General features: G+C 39.4%; 1 long non-coding RNA gene across 1 annotated transcript; it reads left to right on the forward strand.

Annotated features, from left to right (window-relative positions):
* Nucleotides 1-577: 577 nt before the first annotated feature.
* LOC121239872 lies at nt 578-17,728 on the forward strand. The gene is made up of 2 exons (XR_005935402.1): nt 578-781; nt 17,360-17,728. It is a non-coding gene; the product is annotated as an uncharacterized LOC121239872 (long non-coding RNA).
* Nucleotides 17,729-18,162: the final 434 nt, after the last annotated feature.

The raw sequence follows: 18,162 nt of genomic DNA on the forward strand, positions 1-18,162 counted from the left end.
AATTTTCGTGAGACAAAGGACCTTATTCTCTCAAAAATTTCCTTTTTTTGTTTTTCTTTTCAATAAAAATAAAATCATGTCAGCATCGATAAGTAGTTTGGTGCGCCAAATAATTTGTACCTAGCTAGGCTCGTCAAGTAAAGATTGGAGGGTGTAAAACTTTACACCGCATCCGGTACCAAAAAGGGACTGTTCTCTAAATATTAACATGCAATATCCAGCTCCTGGTCCCGCTGATAGGCAGGTGTGCAAGAGAAAGGTTGGTGTGTCTAACGAATACTTGGAACGTTTGGTTGATCGCACATTTTTAGTTCAGCCCTAGTCTACCCCGGCCCGCCATATTTATATACAGATCACAAAACTACCAGCCAATCCAAACTAACCCCGGCTCCCAACTATATATATTTTGGTAGTACTCTTCGATCTCAACATATATTGGATGGTACAATTTTTTTTCTATCACCCACCATATAACCTACACATGTCCATCATGAGTCTTAGAGATCTATGGGGACATATATATATGTGTGTGTGTGTGTGTGTATGGTCATCTTTGTGTGATATAGAAGATTTTATAAAAAAATCTCAGCTTTTCTTTCTTATGGCACATGAAGTTTCTTTAACTCTCCTGATCTCTCCTGTCATACCTTTTCTTCTTCATTTTTAGCAGCTCAAACTCGCTTAGATCGATTTTCCTGATGATCACTGTGATCAGATCATGCTCTGCTCTGCTCTGCATTAATGCAGTTTGTTCTTGTTTCAAGCTGGATTTTTCCCGCGGGTAAGTCATCAATCGTATATAGTTTCAAAGCTTTTCCTGCTCTGTCATATATATTCTTGAAAATTAAATAGTTAATGGCAAGGAACATGTTTCTTCTTTTCTGTTTTCGGAGTTATGATCTGCGCATATAATATATAACTTTGTCGTCCAAGTTTGTGAATGTTAAAATTCCTTTCTTCTCTGGAGAAGAAAGTTGTTTCTACATATAATGGCCGGGTGTTGCTTTTTCTCTTATAATGTCAAAGACGTGAGCAAACAGCTCTCAAAATTATATGTTGGGCCTAAAGTCTCGAATTCACTCCTCCCTTCAGAGTGGCTTAAGTTGTAGGGGCATTTCTTTTGATTTGCTATATAATATATTAAGCTCTGTACGTAGGAAATGCAACTGTCGTATCGATGCATTGAATAGACAGAATTAAGCAAGCAGCACCATCCTCATGACTGTATCCTACCTTAAACCAAAGAATATATGGAAGGAACCAATGAAACCCATGAGTACCCCATATTTTTGGTTGCTCAAGTTTCTTGAGGTTCAAATATTCAATATTGCTGGATGCCCTATATATATACGTACAAAACCGTTGTAGGAAAATGCTATGGATTTGTTGAAATATTGGGTTTCATAGTGTAAGTATTTGTCTTTTCTGTTTGTTGTAAGTCTTTGATTGTAAGTGTTGTAATTGTTAGGTGTAGGTTTCGGTGATTGGAAGTGTTAGGTGCATGTTAGGTGTGGACAAGTAGCATGATTGTAGGAAATCCATCTCTATATGTAAAACAGACTCATTGAGTACAATCCCTGCGTTGAAGGATGAACCTTCGGATTGAACAATAATAGGACCAGATTTGTTCCCAGATTCTTCAGAATCTGACTTGCTCATGGTGTGGCGTCGTTAATGGAGGACAAGATAAAAAAAAAAAAAAAAAAAAAAAAGAGAAAAAAAGAAGAAGAGAGGTCCTTACGGAGCTCTGATACCAACTTGAAATGATATATTTTTTCCGTATGTATTTCTCAATGAGTCTGTTTTACATATAGAGATGGATTTCCTACAATTATGCTACTTGTCCACACATAACATGCACCTAACACTTACAATCATCGAAACCTACACCTTACAATCAATAACAACACTTACAATCAAAGACTAAAAACAAGACAAATAGAAAAGACAAATACTTACACTATGAAACCCAATATTTCAACACGATTCATGACTCTCTGATCTCTCTCTCTCACACGCACACACAGAGAGACACAACACAACATACATATCATGTATAGTTTTCTAAAGCCATTTTTTTAGCATTTGAGAGTACTCAGAAGGTCAATATGGATAGTTTGAAAAGCATATATACACCAAAGTTTTGTTAGCTACTTGCATGGTGAATGTTTTCTGTTTCTAGCTATCAGATGTTTTTGTTTTCCATGGCTAAAAATTGTCTTCCATATGATCTAAACGGTAACGTCGTAGGATGCGAAACTGATCGTAAAGAATTAACACAAATACAACATTGTACCAAAGTTTAAAGAACCAAAAATCTAATGTAATGTATGTGTCGGTGTCAACCGTAACTACCACTCCCAACGTACGTGCATGTATATATGTTGAGTGGTAGTTTGAAGCAGAGGGTCAGACAGATATGTAACGACTGCATGCTTTCAACCATATTGCATACACGATAGATAGATACTGCATGCAGCTTTGGAATATTATACAATTAATATTAACTCCGAATAAACAGATGGAGCAAAGGGCTGTTAACTTTGGTCATTATTTAGTTGACATTTCCCAATAATCTATGATCAATTCAAGGTTTTCTCCCATAATTACTATAAGAAAACTGCTTAATTGTGGTCAATTATTTCTGATAAAAATAATTATTTTTTGTCAAAATGAGTTTGTTTTCGTCACAAATAATTATTCTCATCGTAAATAATCTATCACAAATATATATGTTTTTTTAAAGGACTGTGGCATGGAATGTGGTTTCCATATCGATGATTCAAATGCAGGCAGGCTGTCCTGCTACTACGACTACTCTCGATTGCACAACTACTACTTGGGTCTAGTACTACTAGTCTACTACCGCTGCTGCAAATAGTAAGCACGCACTTGTTCCTCTCTCTAGCTACTGTACATGATGGCTTGTTTCAAATTAATTAATAAAATACTCAATACATATATGAACGGGAAATATGGCTTTCTCAGTCTTAATCAATCTCATTAATTTGTTAATGCAATATTAATTGTTTACTAAATTAATCTAAAAATCTTTAAATTAGTTTCCAGTTGCAGTCAAAATACCTTATTCTTTCACACACCCAAGAATATGTATATCATGTCCGAGTAGGGGCACTGATACTCTCTCTCTCTCTCTCTCTCTCTCTCTCTCTCACACACACACACACACACACTAGTTGACTGTACTGCAACATGCAAGGGACGTTTTCCCAATTGTAAAAAAAAAAATTCTAGAAATAACATCTATAAACATTAAATAAAATATGGTTGAAAATAAGATAATGTAGAGTAGCATAAAGACTTGGAATAAAAATCTGAAATTTGTTTCTTGTCAAAAACCTTTAGTGGTCACATAGCCTAAAATAAAAAATTTCTACTCAGTTATTTGAATTTTATTTATGCTGTTTGGATTGATGTTTCATGTCTGGGTGAGTTCAAATAAATTACATAGAGTTGCATCGAGCACTGAAAGGAGTATACACAGCTTAGAGATGGACATAGATGTAATGCATGCCATGAAAATATTTTTATTTCATCATCTCAAATGACTTACAAAAACTTGAGATTTTTAGCCTCATTTTTTAAGCGCTCTTGCTCTCCATATATTAACATGTTATCCTTATCTAAAAGTGTAGGAAGTCGAACTGAAGAGGCAAGTAAGGATTTTAAATCCTTATTCTCCTGCTTTAAGTCTCTGATTTTTTTGTTAGACTCATGATCAAGTCGTTGAAGTTCATAAATCTTCTCGTTAAGATTTTCAACCTCACGAGTTCTGAATTGTAGTCGTCGGAAAAATGCGACAATGGATTATGAGTATCGAGTACCGAGATGCACCAGTTCATAAATGACATCATCATCCAACTTGTTAGTCAAATCATTTTCATGCTGCATCATGGCACTTATGGTGGATGCAGAAATAATTGGTTGCCGAGATGCAAAATGCCCCATATAGTGAAAAAGAGGATTGTTGGAAGAAAAGTACTGAGCCATTAAAGAAAAAGTTTAGAAAGCGATAATGCAGATGGATTTCAAAGAACAAAAAAGAGTTGATGCAAATGAAATGAAACACAAGACTGATTTTATAGGGATGGAAATGAGAACAAGACAAGCTATCAGATTATAAGATATGTTGGGTACATATTTTATTTAGCTAAACTAACGAGATTAACTGCAGACTGTCCCTATATTTCTCATAAACGTTGAACCTCTGCTATTAACCGTTGCTGTTAACTTTGTATTTGTAACCCCTCTCCTTCCAGCTCCTCTATGCATGGTTGCAAGTCATGAGCATACCGGTCCACAAATTTCTTCAACTCTTTATTTTCTTGTTTTAATATTTTATTCTTTCTCATTTTATTGGTAAGCTTTTGTTACAATTCAGATATTTGATTTTTAAGCTGATTAGTCTCACTCACATGTTACAGTAACCTTCGAGACATGGTCGTAATAGAGACATCATATTGAGCATCGATCATTCTCGACCCTACAACAACCTCAGTATCAGCCCTACTAGAAAAATACATATATGCTCTTATCATGGCATTGACGGCTTTAAGGGAAAAGATTAATGGTTTAGGCATAAATGGTTCTTGATTCAAATCGGGAATATTATTGGAAGAATGTTGCTCGACCATTTGACAAATTGTGAGAAATTGTGAGAAATGAGAGAAATTGTTTTGTGTGTATTTCGAAGGGTGAAAATGGTCGTTTAAATAAAAATTCAAATGGAGTCCGACAAGTGCTGTAAATCATGGAGTCTTGGATCTTCTTTTGTGTTGTAAAGCTCATGCCGACAACGCTTTAGAACCTCGAGCCCCGCCCCGGGTCTTATCTAGATCAACTTTTGCAGAGCCTTGAATGCTCTGGATTTTTATTTAAACGACTATTTTCACCCTTCGAAATACACAACAATTTCTCTCATTTTTAACAATTTCTCACACTTTGTCAAATGGTCAAGCAACATTCTTCCAATAATGTTCCCAATTTGAATCAAGAACCATTTACACCTCAAACACTAATATTTTTCGATCTCCTAAGTCGGTTAATGCCATAATAGGAGCATAAATGTATTTTTCTAGTAGGACTAATGTTGAGGTTGTTGCAGGGTCGAGAATGCTCGGTGCTCAATATGATGCATCTATTACGACCGTGTCTCAAAGGTTACTGTCACGAGTGAGTGAGACTGATCAGCTTAAAAATCAAATATCTAAGTTGCAACAAAGACTTACCAATAAAAGGAGAAATAATAAAATATTAAAACAAAAAAATAAGAAGTTGAAGAAATTTGTGGACCGATATGCTCATGACTTGCAACTACGCATAGAGGAGCTAGAACGAGAGAGGGTACAAATACAAAGTGAACTGCAGCGATTAACAACAGAAGTTCAGCGTTTACGAGAAACATAGATACAGTCTGCAGTTAATCTCGCTGGTTTAGCTAAATAAAATATGTACCCAACATATCTTGTAATCTAATTGGTTGTCTTGTTCTCATTTACATCCCTATAAAATTAGTCTTGCATTTCATTTCATTTGCATAAACTCTTATTTGTTATCTGAAATCCATCTACATTTTCACTTTTTAAGTTTTTTCTTTAATGGCTCATCAATCTTCTCCCAACAATCCCATTTTTCATCATATGGGGCATTCTGCATCTCGACCACCAATTATTTATGTATTCACCATAGGTGACATGATGCAACATGAAAATGATTTGACTAACAAGTCGGATGATGATGTCATTTATGAACTGGTGAGTCTCAGTACTCGATACTCATAATCCATTGTTGCATTTTCCCGACGATTGCAGTTCAGAACTCGTGAGGTTGAAAAGTTTAACGAGAAGATTTATGAACTTCAACGACTTGATCATGAGTCTAACAAAAAAATCGAAGACTTAAAGCAGAAGAATAAAGATTTAAAATCCTTACTTGCCTCTTCATTTCGACTTCCTACTCATTTAGATAAGGATAACATGTTGATGTATGAATAGCAAGAGTGCTTGAAAAATGCGGCTAAAAATCTCAAGTTTTTGTAAGTCATTTGAGATGATGAATTAAAAATGTTTTCATGGCATGCATTACATCTCTGTCCATCTCTAAGCTGTGTATACTCCTTTTAGTGCTCGATGCAACTCTACGTAATTTATTTGAACTCATCCAGACATGAAACATCAGTCCAAATAGCATAAATAAAATTCAAACAACTGAGTAGAAAAATTTTTATTTTATTTTTTTATTGGCTACGACATGCATTGATGTAAGAACCACTAAAAGCTTTGAACAAGAAACAAATTTCAGATTTTTATACCAAGTCTTTATGTTACTTTACATTATCTTATTTTTAACCACATTTTATTTACTGTTTATAGATGTTATTTTCAGGATTTTTTCCACAACTAGGAAAACGTGCCTTGCACGTTGCACCGTCAATATATATATATATATATATATATATTTATATGGAAACATTAATGCTATCAACATAAGGTAAAGTAACAAAAAGATGCAAAATATTGCAAGAAAGTAAGTGACAAGATCATAGGAGTAGTGTGCAAGTAAATAAATAAATAACTACTCAAAATACTCACAAATTATCAATTGAAACAGTTGGTTGTTCTTCATATTAGATGAATAATAATACATGAAAAAATTTTAAGAATTACAAGGGGAAAACAAGAAAGCAGGAGAAGATCCTTAGGTTCTGAAGCTCCTAAAAGATTTCTTAATAAAGTTCTGCTCTTCAACAAAGTCAAGCATTCCTTATATAGGCAAAAAGTGGCTTAATACATAGTATAATAATTCTAGAGATGAATAGTAATGACCAATAATTTTAACTTTTTTACTATTCATTTGACCAGAGAAAAGCTATTTAAAACAGGGGTAAAGCAGCGAGAATCTCTGACTTTGCCATGATTTAATGTTGCTAGTTCCGTAATTCCAGCTATTGTAAAGTCAGAGATTCTCACTGCTTTATCCCTACTTTTAATGGTTTTTTTTGGACAAATAAATAGTAAAAAAAAGTCAAAATTATTGTTGATCTCAAGCCTTATTGTACTAGTAAGCTGCTTTTTACCTACATAAGGAGGCTTTCACTTTATTGAAAGGCAAGATCTTATTACGAGAATCATTAGGAGTTTCAGAACCTAAGAGCCATTCTCTTCTCTTGCTGTTTTGTTCTCTCATTGTAATTCTTAAATATTTTTCATGTATTAATATTCATCTAATATGAAGAATAACCACAAATGTTTTAATTGATAATATGTGATTATTTTGAGTATTTTTTTTTTTACTTGCACATTACTCCAATCCGCTGGTTCCTTTGGACTCCAATCATCTTGTCATTTACTTTTTTGCATATATAAATATAATATATATATATATATATATATATATATATATATGTTAGCTAGGTAGCCTATATATAGTGCAAGCTAGCGCATCAAGCAAAATGCCCTTGAAAAACCCCATGTTAGCATCTATCTAGGATAATAACTTCCAAAATGCAAACGTTGTTCAATATTAAGGTCCACATACACAAGTTTGGGTGTGAAATTCAGAATAAATGAAGTTTAGGACGTCAATCTCTCAAGCGCCCATACTCTCTAATGATGTGGGAAAAATCGTACAACAGGCTGGAAGGAGATAAAGAGTCATTCCTGGTTTACTAGTCGACTTGGGTCTTAATCAGTATTGTTTGGAGCCCCCAGCAGTATTTCGGTGTGGCTATATTGTATCGATGCGTACATCCATAGAGGTGAATAGAAAACAAGTGCAACGAAAATAAGAGAAATGGACATACAGATTTACGTGGTTCGGCATGTTGTCTACGTCTACTGGTATTTAGGGAAGGAAAATCCACTATAATATATTTTTTTACAATCTTTCATGGCCTCTCATTTCTCACTGTACAAAAAAAGTTGAAGATTTTCTTGTTGGAGAATGTCTCCCTCGAAAGGTTGAAGAAGAAGAGAGCCCGATTGGTCATCTAGTCCCTTGTTTTTATCTCACTCCCCTTGCGCGTGCTTACCTGCCATGATGTGACTGGTTCCTTTCAGTGTCTGTCAGTAAATGTGAGGTTTGACCCTTGGCATATCTGAGCATCCCTTCCATAGAGGTGAATAGAAAACAAGTGCAACAAAAATAAGAGAAAGGGACGCATAGATTTACATAGTTCGACATGTTGCCTACGTCTACGGGTGTTTGGGAAAGGAAAATCCACTATAATATATTTGTTTACAATCTTTCATGATCTCTCATTTCTCACTGTACAAAGAAAGCTGGAGATCTTCTTGCTGGAGATTATGTCTCCCTCGAGAGGTTGAAGAAGAAGAGAGCCCGATTGGTCATCTGGTCCCTTGCTTTTATTTCGCCCTCTTGCGCATGCCTGCCTGCCATGATGTGACTAGTTCCTTTCAGTGTCTGTCAGCGGGGGTGAGGTCTGACCCATGGCGTATCTGAGCATCCCTTCCTTTTTCCACTTTCCTCTGACACCCTCATCTTATACCTCCTGTGCCTATGGTCATTTCTTGTCTCCTAATCCCTTCCTTTCCATTTTGTCCTCTAGTGTGGTTTGATGGGCTGGGTCTAGCCTTCAATAGGCCGGATATTTTATCCTCTACAGATGCCCGTGATTCTTAAGGGCAACTCGTTCCAACAAAGACCTTGAAAATCCTTAAGATAAAATATGCAATAAAGGTCGTCAGTAAGAAAACAAATTTCAGAAACGGGTTATTCGTTTTCCATTTTGCTTGTGTTAAGTGATAAATGCCTACGGGGGTGAATTTAGGTGGGAGGTGAGTGCAACTGCCTACGGTGCGAGCGCAGATGTGGCGAGAGGTATACTTGACCACATATGATGCAAGCACAGGGCTCAGACGTGGTTGGAGGTGGACCTGACCGCGTGAGATGCCAGCGCAAAGTTCGGATGTGGCGGGAGGTATACTAGACCATGTATGATGCGAGCACAGAGCTCGAACATGGCGGGAGGTGGACTCGATCACGTGAGATGCAGCACAGGGCTCGGATGTGGCGGGAGGTATACTCAATTGTGTATGATTCGAGCGCAAAGCTCAAACGTGGCGAGAGGTAGACTCGATCGTGTGAGATGCGAGCGACACAGTACAGTCGCACTGGAACATTGCCGAAGGCTTCAAACAACAACGATCAAGGCCCAAGTCGACTAGTGGATCGGGAATGACTCGTTCTCTCTGTCCTGCCTATTGTGCGATTTTTCCTACATCAACAGTGGCGCCATCTATAGGATCTGATTTCCTCTCTTAGTCGAAGGTGGGAAAAAGGACGATTTTTCGGCATACTGAATAATTACAAGACAAGCAGACAACAGTCTTCCAAATAAGTGTCCTTAATTTTTCAACTTTTATATTTATGAAAAATACTGCTGCAAAAAAAAGGGTGAGTGAGCTTTTCCTTGCCCAGGCAGGAGCCCAAGCTCCTCGCCATTGGACTCTATACACTTCAGATGCACCATGCAAATAAGGGGTACATGGCAAGCACTATTCACATAACAGGCAGGTTACCCAGGCACATACATATATTTCCCGAGCCGTTAGCACAATTAACTGCACACTCCACGATACTGTACACTTAAGTGCATAGTGTCGTGCACAAGGGGATTGCACGGAGCCATGCACGTAACAACCACAGTGCCATGCATGGCAATGCACTTGAGACCCCACCTCGGGCACACACCGTGGGCCCACTGGAGAAAACTCCTAGCCACCATGGAGGTCGTCAGCATTGTCTGTCGTGGCCGTAGTGGTCACCGAAGATGATGGTTGTGCATGGCGGGCAACTATTGAGCATCAACTCACAAGCACTTGATAGGCTCACGAAGGCTAGGCTCACGGAGGCTAGGCCGTGAGCCCAACCCCCTCCAGCGGCCACCATTTGGGCCGCCGAGTTTCTGTTCCCAGTCAGCTACCTCCCGTGAATAGGGAGCAAACCGAGCCCGGTGCCATGCCCTACCCGGGGCAGCACGAGACTTGAGGCTCATGGAGAGCAACCGCGGGTCCAGCAAACCTGCCGGCGGCCACCACATGGTCCGCCAGTAGTTTCTGTCTGTACCGACTTATCTCCACCACTGGGACTAAGCACGGTGCGCCTACCGGGTGCACAACAACATGCACCCAAAAGGCTCACGACCCTCCTCTACTCATGGTAAGGGTGCTACCCGTCCCCGACCCGCTACCGGGGGGCGGGGTTGAAATCGCATCTCGGCCTGCCCACAACTCAACCCAATGTCTAAAAATTTTTTTTAGTCTAAAATTTTTTTGTAGACCTAAATTATAATATAATTTCAATTATAAATTGAAATTTATACATTTAAAAAATATATAAACTCATTAGAGTTATATTTTAGATTGTCTTGGCCTCCTAAACCTACTATTATATAGGAGGCTAATGTAATACAATGGTCATACTTAAGCAATGTGAGACTTACTGATTAACTTGAAGTTGAATTCAAGTTTTTAATGAATTGTATATATTTATATACAACAATATATTTATATAAATATTAAAAATTATAATTTTTTATATTAAAAATGGGGGGGGGGGGGGGGCGGGGTTAACCCGCCCCCCGCCCCTGCATGGGTGTTCCATGCTGGGCAGGCATGGGCAGTGCAAGGTAACCCGCTCGCCCATGCGGGGGCGAGGGCGGGGGCGTGGCCTCGTTGTCCACCCCTAGCTCACGACCCTCCTTGGCCACCCCATGGCGAGCAACCACCTCAACCGCACGAGGCTGTACTAGCTCGGGACTCAACCGCACGGGGCCCTCCTCTGCTCACGGCTCTCCTCGGCCACCCATGGCAGGCAACACCTCAACCTGCACTGGGCTCTCCTCTGCTTGGGACTCAATTGCACGGGGTTGTACTAGCTCAAGACTCAACTTCCACAAGACCCATCTGATTAGGTGCAGTACCTCAACTGCATGGGATCTCCTCTGCTCGGGACTCATCTACGCAGGACTCACTTGCTCGAGGCAATTCCTCAAATGCACGTGACCCATCTGATCAAGGGCAGTACCTCGGCTACACGAGACTCATCGGGCCACACATTGCACAGTCGCCCACGTGGTCGAAGTTATACCGCACTGACGGGTTTAGAGAGAGAGAGAGGAGAAGAAGAAGAATAAGGCGAAGAAATTGCAACTAGCTGCGGGCAATTTTCAGTCAAGCAAAAATTGACTATAGTGACTAAAAACTCATCGGTTTGTCTTTCTCAAAATTTGTGTGAATTTATTTCTACTGATAAAACTGCTTCCAGTGATGTAGAACACCGGTCACATAGCCCGACACTGGCGCGACCTAGACGTCCCAATATAACTCCATCAAGACAAATTGTTTGGCACTAACGCACATGCGAGCACAATTACCTCACTCGACGGGCAACTTCCTGACAACTAACAACCATTGTTTTAAGCATGTGCCACGCGTGTGGAATGTGCACCATGCATGAGCCATGCACGGTACACGTAGAGCAGAACAATGAACAACCCTTAAAATGCAATGTGTTCCACCAACTTGCTCGCCTAAGTCTACTCGATCGATTTCAGTCAAGTAATAATCGACTACAGCAACATTTACTCTCAAATTGCCTGGCATCGCAAGCACCTGAATCTACTTCATCACTGAAACATGACAATCCGCAAGCCCCAAGAGTGGCACATCTCCAACCTTCGCCACGCTCCGGCAGAGCAATTCAAGTTTACCACCCACTTTGTGATTTGGGTAATTTACGCTGACAGAGTTGATTTTTTCTAGCACGGACAAGCACTTCGCGCCAGCGAGGCTGAATCCCTTGACTCGCTGTGACATAAAGGTCGAACACAAATTCCTAGATTTTTCGACTTTCGCGCCAACAAAGCTGAGTCCCTAGACTCACCGCGACACAACGGTCGAACACAAGTCCCTAGATTTCTCGACCCTCGCACTAGCAAAGCCAAGTCTCTGGATTTGCCACAATGCATTGGCTAGGGCCACAGCCTTCCAAGCTCTGTCCCATTGACAGCCAGTCAGACATAAGTCCCTTGACTTGCCAACCTTTGTGCTACAAGTCGAGTCTCTGGAGTCGCACGATGCATTGACTAGGGCCAAAGCCTTCCGAGCTTTGCCCCATTGACAACCAGTCAGACATAAGTTCCTTGACTTGCCAACCTTTGTGCTACAAGTCATCTTTGAACTTGCCACGATGCATTGGCTAGGGCTAGGGCTAGGGCTAGGGCCTTCCAAGCTCTGCCCCATTGACAACTAGTCGAACATAAGTTCCTTGACTTGCCAATCTTTGTGCTACAAGCCAAGTCTCTAGACTCGTCATGATGCATTGGTCAAGCTAGAGTCATAGGGCTCACCCACACGATCAATCGGACATAATTTCTTAGACTTGCTGACCTTTGTGCTATCAAGCCGAGTGTCGCACTCGAGCCATAACTATTGCCAGCGGGTTACCTTCGAGAATGAGCCTTCGGAGTTAACAGGCCTCCAAGCTCCACAACCGCTTTGCGCAGGTTACCTTCAGGAACGAGCCAACGGGATTGACAACCGCCTAAGGTGGACCCAGGGGGTCAACGAGCCCTCTACTCACTTTACGTGGGTTACTTCACACAAACTCCAACTCTAAAAGTAAATCAAAAAGAAAAACATAGAACGAACATACACTTCTTAATAACGAGAAATATCTGAGCTTTGCGCTCGCATCACACGCGGTCGAGAACTTCTCCCACCACATCTGAGTTTCGCGCTCGCATCATACACGGTCGAGTATGCCTCTAGCCATATCTGCTCTCGCATCACACGCAGTCGAGTCCACCTCCCGCCACGTCCGAGCTCCATAATTGCATCATACACGATCGAGTATACCTCCCACCATACCCACGCTCACACCGTAGGCAGCTGCATGCACCTCCCACCTAAATTTTCCCCCGTAGGTATTTGTCACTTAACACAAGCAGAATGGAGAATGAAGAACCTGTTTCTGAAATTTGTTTTCTTATTGACAACTTTTGTTGCATATTTTATCTTAAAGATTCTCAAGGTCTTTGTTGGAACGAGTTGCCCTTAAGAATCGCGGGCATCAATGGAAGATAAAATATCCAGCCTATTGAAGGTTAAACCCAGCCCACCAAGCCACAATAGAGGACAAAGTGGAAAGAAATGGAGTAGGAGACAAGAAGTGACCATAGGTGCAGGAAGTGTAAGAGGAGGGTGTCAGAAGGAAGTTGGAAAAGGAAGGGATGCTCAGACAGGCCAAGGGTCAGACGTCGCCTCTGCTAACAGACACGCAAAGGGACCAGTCACATCATGGCAGGCAGGCAAGCACACGCAAGGGGGGTGAGATAAAAGCAAGGGACCAGATGACCAATTAGGCTCTCGTCTTCTTCAACCTCTCGAGAGAGACATCTTCTCCAGGAAAAAGATCTCCAGTTTCTTTGTACAGTGAGAAATGAGAGGCCATGAGAGACTGTAAACAAATATATTATAATGGATTTTTCCTCTCCAAAAGCCCATGGAAGTAGGCAACATGCATAACCATGTATATCTATGTGTCAATTTCTTTTATTTTCTCTGCAATTGTTTTCCATTTACTGCCATGGACTTACACATCGACATTGTGCAACGGTACTGGAACACTGTCAAGGGCTTCAAACAATACCGATTAAGGCTCAAGTCGACCAGTGGGCTAAGAATGATTCTCTTCTTCTGGCCTATTGTGCCATTTTTCTTGCATCAACACTCTCAATTACTGGGAGAATGTAGAAGGAAAAAGGAAGATCAAGGTGATAAGGAGCTAAATCTGGAAGTCAAAGTCTCTCTCTTTTCTCCGTTGTAGCCTTTCCTTTATGTTTTGAGTAATGATACTCACACAACATTTTTCACAACACATTTCACAATTATGTTTTAAAATAAATGTATTTTTGTAAAGTGATGTTACTTTTTTGAAATATTTTACAAAAATACCTCTCATTTTAAAATATAGTTGTGTAAAGTGTTGTGAAAAGTATATATTATGTGTTTATCTGTTTCCTTATATTTTCTGATCTGTCAACTTTCACACTTTTCTTATCTAGCCTTGTGCCATGTCCAATCAACACTTCTTTGACTCTTCTTTTAATGAATGTGGGACCCATTATGAGGTTTTGTCCCCAACAGTAAAACTGTCAGGATAAACAGTTAAATTGTTACGGTAAAATTTGACAATGGGCCCTAAAATAATTAAACTTATAGAGAGATTTGATTGAATGAGACATGCACAAAGCTCAAAGAAGAAAAAAAATGTAGAAGTTAAACAAAAGGTTGGTAGGAGGAATAGGGGCAGGGGGACTTCTTCTTGGCCTTCTCTCTCTAGTTTTTGAAGAAATTTAGGGGCCTAACTCATCTCATAAAACTAATTCTACAATAAATGATTGTTTATTCCTTATAAACATGCTCAAGACCTTGTCTACAGGCAATGTAAGATTATTCTTCAACACCCTCCCTCACGTAGATGCCAGTATTTTTCCTGATCTTTGTCATGGGGGTAAGTAGTGTGGGCCCCCATTTATCCTGTGACAAACTCTGATACCATAAAGAAATTCATGGGCCTAACTCATCTCATAAAACCGATTCTACAAGAGATGATTGTTCATTCCTTATAAACATGTCCAAGACCTTGTCTACAGGTAATGTAGAATTATTTCTCAATAGTTTCTTTTTCCTCAACTTCTCCTTCTCCCTTCATCGACTGTAACATAGTAGAAGAGAGCTTAAGAGCTTGTATTTTATTGATTTTATAATGAAACTTTTCCCCAAAGTTCCTTTGATGTAGGCCACAATGTCAAACTACATAAGATCCGTGCCTCACTTTTTTCTACATTTTATTTATTTATTAAAGAATGGGTGAACACCACAACCACCGTCAAATTGTGAAACAAGGATCATGTGATTAACTATATATTGGCCACCGTCAAATTGTGAAACAAGGATCATGTGATTAACTATATATTGGCCACCGTCAAATTGTGAAACAAGGATCATGTGATTAACTATATATTGGCCACTGCGTCACGATAAAGGCATCAACAATGCGCGTGTGAGTGTGTTTTGCAATGATCTATTGCACAATGCATGGGAAAACTTATTGATCAACTAATAATTCTATATCTATTATTATCATTCGTTAATCATTGAGTCCAACTAGTCGTAAAACAGGGTAATTTGTTTAGGTGAAGTCGGTATTTGATAATTGCTAAATATATAGATTTATGGATATGAGATGAGCTGATCACAATATCTGCGATGAATAAATTTGCCACTTTGAGAAGTCAATTATATGCATTATGCATGCACATTATAAATGATCTTATCGTGAAGAACTCATCTATAGATCATCATATGTGTATGCATAAGTTCGTTACAGATATTATTAATTAAGGATCTTTTAAAGATGACAATCTAGCTAGCTAGGCTAATCATGCTTCCATGAGATCATGTAGCTAGCTCGAACCAAACCCACCAATATAGGACGTGAAGTAATCATAGAACCAAACCCACAAATGCATGTAATTAGATATATAGACATTATATATATATATATATATTATATATATAAGAGTATATATATAAGAGACTTCTAAAAGAATATGGGAGAGCATGGCATCGTTTAATTTCTTGTTAATAATCTTGAAATTAATGCCTATATATGCAAAACAAATTAAAATGTAATGTAATGGAGGTTAATTCTATTGACAATAAACAATATGCAACAACAAACACCACAACAAAGGAGGGCCCATAGTCATGAAGACTTACCACCAATTTCGGCACTTTAAGCAACGGCTCCTTACGACATTTCATGCAATGGCTAAATCACTGCTTTGGCATTTTGTATTTGATGTAATAAACACTATAATGATAAATGGAAGGCTCTCAGTACACTCACAGTGACTGAAATACTTTATCAAACATCTTGAATTATTTACTGTCTTCATGGTATTAGAGTTGTGTGAGTGAAGAGAGTCTTCCTCCATGGCCACCATTGCTCTCAAAGTCGGAAATTTCATCACTCTACGCCTAAACAACAGCAACTATCATCTGTGGCGAGAGCAACTCCTAGCCTTGGTTGAGAGCCAAGACTTGGTAGATCACTTCCTTCGTGAGGACACTGCCCCTTCCGAGTTTCCATCTCCATTGATGGAGCATCAGACTCTGCAAAACTAGAAAAAAATCTGGAATATCTTCAAAGGCTCAAATCAGACCGCCTACTCAGAGGGTGGATAATTGGCACCCTCTCAGAAGAGGCACTCAGCCATGTCGTCGGGATGGACTCCGCTCATCATGTATGGATGCGACTCAAATCTGCGTATGCACATGATTCACAAGAATGTGAATTTCATTTTACCAAGTAGCTCACATATCTCAAAAAGGACTCAACCACACCACTTGCAGAACATCTCCGCATCTTCAAAAATTTGTGTGATAATTTGGCTTCAATCGGACGGCCAGTTGCAAACAAGATGAAGGTGTTCTCACTCTTGAACGACTTTGGATAAGAACCATTCACCACCGCAATGCTAAAGCCTGCCATGCCTTCGTACGGCAAAATCATCTCATTACTTCAAGGGTATGAGATTCGCACAACACGCCATGAAATTAGTCCCATTGTTGCTTTCTATGGTCAGCAGACAGGGACATCGATCTTCAAGGACCACTGTGGTGGTCGTCGTGGTGATGGCCATGGGCAACCAAGGAGCTTCACCTCACTGGGGCGAGGGTTTCACCCTGCCAGTTACACGAGACGTGAAGGAGATCCTTCGTATGAAAGGGGCTCTTCTCACGGGCCTTCTACATATTCACGGGCCACTTCACACGACCCTCTTCAACACGAGTTAAGTGAACAGCCCAACAAGGCCCGCGACCCACCACACACATGTCAAATCTATGGAAAACGAGGTCATATGGCCCTTAAATGCTGGAGCAGATTTAATAACTCATTTCAGCCTGACGATATCCCTCAAGCACTGGCTGTTATGACATTGGATCATCTGTCCCCTAAAAATGAATGGATTGCAGACACTGGAGCATCTGTCCATATGACAGGAAACTCAAGTATGCTTGAAAATTTACGTCGATATTTTGGTACTGATGTTGTCATTATTGGCGGCGATAGTTCACATGCTATTACACATATCAGTGATACTTACATAAATAATGGTTCCACTTGAATTAAATTACGTGATGTTCTTTTAGTACCAGCACTAGCAAAAAATCTTTTATCTATTGGACAACTTACCAATGATTATCCCTATAACTGTGAATTTTATTATAGTCATTTTGTTGTAAAGGAACAGGAGACCAACCACATCCTTATGAGCAGGCGACGAAAGGGTAACATCTACTCTTTATCTGCTCCTTACGAAGCACACTTCTCAACTCACTTTCGAATTGTTTCTTAAAATGTGTAGCATCAGTGTTTGGGACATCCTCATGCCTCTGCTATCCAAATCCGTAAATCCAAAGGACTTATTCAAATTTCTAGCACCAATAAAACATTGTCTATTTGTGAAAGTTGTCAGTTAGGCAAACTAAGCAAATTTCCTTTTTTACCCTCTACTAGTTTAACTCATGCTATTTTTTATAAAAATTATTGTGATTTATGGGGTCCTGCCCCTATTGTTTCTGTTGGTAAATTTTCTTACTATGCCTACTTGATTGATTTTTTTCTAAATTTATGTGGTCCATAAGCAAATTTATGGGGTCCTGATTTTTTTTTCAGCCTTTTTACTTTTTGAAAAATATGTCGAACACCAATTCAATAAAAAAATAAAAAAAAAAATTCAAACTGATGGGGGTGAAGAATTTGCTAATACTCAGTTTACCTCACATTTACAACAAGGTACTATTCATCAGTTTTCATTCCCCCATACCCCTAAACAAAATGACACAGTAGAACGTCGTCATCGCATTATTCGAGAACTTGGTATGACAATGCTTTTTCATAGTGGTGTTCCAAAACGTTTTTGAGTTGAAGCTTTTGCCACTACTGTCTTTTTAATAAATTGTCTTTCCTCCTTTACTCTGGATTTACAATCACATTTCTCAATTTTGTATGACACTTTGCCTGATTATCAATCCTTGCGTGGTTTTG

Source organism: Juglans microcarpa x Juglans regia, chromosome 7D (genome assembly GCF_004785595.1).
Source record: "Juglans microcarpa x Juglans regia isolate MS1-56 chromosome 7D, Jm3101_v1.0, whole genome shotgun sequence".
Taxonomy (NCBI): domain Eukaryota; kingdom Viridiplantae; phylum Streptophyta; class Magnoliopsida; order Fagales; family Juglandaceae; genus Juglans; species Juglans microcarpa x Juglans regia.